The 2,032-nt window shown below is 37.5% G+C and overlaps 1 non-coding gene across 1 annotated transcript; it reads right to left on the bottom strand.

Annotated features, from left to right (window-relative positions):
- Nucleotides 1-1,650: 1,650 nt before the first annotated feature.
- LOC121243783 lies at nucleotides 1,651-1,755 on the bottom strand. Its single transcript, XR_005936271.1, has one exon. It is a non-coding gene; the product is annotated as a small nucleolar RNA R71 (small nucleolar RNA).
- Between the last annotated feature and the right edge of the window lie 277 nt (nucleotides 1,756-2,032).

The raw sequence follows: 2,032 nt of genomic DNA, 5'->3' as shown, positions 1-2,032 counted from the left end.
TTGAATAAAACCAAATCACCCAAAAACCTTCAAGATATGTGATAAGTATGATTTTTATGTGATTTTATGACTCTTTTATTTATGAAAAGTGTCATTTTTCCTTCAATAATATTGATTTTATTTTATTTCTATATGTTTTTCTTTATTTTCTTGGATTTGAAGGAATGAGAAGATTTAGTACGAAAGGAGAGCATTTTGGTACAAAACAAGAGACTACAGATCTAGACCAATGAGGACACGCAACCAGAATTGGGCGATAAGTGAGATATTTTACTTCCTGGTGCGAAGAGTTGGCGCAATCCAAGCAACTAGATTGGGCGACTAGTCTAAACGACCAACTTAAGCAACCATCCTAAACGATATCATGGACATCAACTAGCAAAGGCGAGCAGCCTTACCGCTTGATAGGTTGGTGAGAGGGTTCTATCATCCCGGTCGAGAGTCTTTCCTCTTGGTAGGCGACGAGACCAGTTATCTCTTCACACCCGTTTGTTTGTGACCTCCATGCCCATTCATTTATGACCTCCACGCCAACTCGTATGTGACCTCCACGCCAATTATATTCAGCACACACGGCATTTACCTGATGGGACCTTTCTGAGTTTTACAATCAATGTGCTGACCACCAAATCCTCCCGAACTCCATAAATCAAGCTGCTTATTACTGAATCTTTCATTTTAGATAATTCTGTTATTCTTGGAATAATTTCTTTTATGTCAACATTTATATTTAGAAACTATTTTCCAGATCTTTAGGCTAGATTGTAGCCGCATTTATCTTATTTCTGGATTTGAGTTTTGACATCTATTTAATACCGTCTTGTTGGATGAATAGAGAGAGTCTGAGAGGAGAGTCTGAGCCAAAGTTTGAGTTTTAGAGTAAAAGTATTCTAGAGTATATTCTTTAAGTTTCTTTCAAGGAGACGGATCTGGAGGGTAGAGGCGAGAGCCGCATGCTTCATCAACTGACTCCAACGAAAAATACTAGTTTTATTGTTTTTTTTTTTCAATTTCATTATGAACTAATTTATTTTCTAGACCTTTGATGTAGTCTAGCATTGAAGACATAATTTATATTCTAATTTATCATATTTTCAATATTTCCATGATTGAGTGTTTATTCCTTATTCTTAGTGCTTGCAATTTTCTAGCTAATTATTGTTCGTTCTATTGAATTACAATGAGACCGAGATGTGATTTGTGATGAAAGCTCTAAGATTAAACACCATTAATTGAGCGAAAGAAGTCACTACATCTAAATTTAATATGGCCAACCAAGAGCACAAGGCATTAAGAAACTATACTATGCCTTCTGTCAATGGGGCGACATCTAGTATAAGGTGGCCAGCTATACAAGCCAATAACTTCGAGATCAAGCCTGCCATCATTCAAATGATTCAGCAAACCATCCAGTTTGGGGGGCTGTCACAAAAGGATCCTAACGTCTATATTGCAAATTTTCTAGAAATTTGTGATACTTTTAAACACAACGGAGTGACAGATGATGCGATTCGATTGAGACTTTTTCCTTTCTCACTTAGGGAGAAAGCAAAAGCTTAGTTGAACTCTTTGTCGCCCAGTATTACCAGCACCTGGGAGAAGTTGGCACAAAAATTCTTAGCAAAATATTTCCCTTCGGCCAAGATAGTGAAGTTAAGGAATGATATCACTACCTTCACCCAATTTGAGGGTGAATCATTATATGAGGCATGGGAAAGATACAAGGATTTATTGCACAAGTGTACATCACAACCTCCGAGCCCGGCTTCAATTACAGACATTTTACAATGGTTTGGGACCCATAAATCAATCTATCGTTGATGCGGCCATAAGAGAAGTATTAATGAGCAAGACTCATGAGGCCGCATATGAACTTCTGGAAGAATTGACATCCAACAACTATCAATGGTTTGCGGAGAGAGCAATGCCAAGAAAGACGGCCGGAGTTTTTGAACTTAATTCTATTACCACATTGGTGGCGTAGATGGCAAATCTATCACAACAACTAGGTAAGATGAATGTTAATGCTACT

The sequence above is a fragment of the Juglans microcarpa x Juglans regia genome, chromosome 8D (assembly GCF_004785595.1).
Source record: "Juglans microcarpa x Juglans regia isolate MS1-56 chromosome 8D, Jm3101_v1.0, whole genome shotgun sequence".
NCBI lineage: Eukaryota > Viridiplantae > Streptophyta > Magnoliopsida > Fagales > Juglandaceae > Juglans > Juglans microcarpa x Juglans regia.
This window is presented reverse-complemented; position numbering and strand designations above follow the sequence as displayed.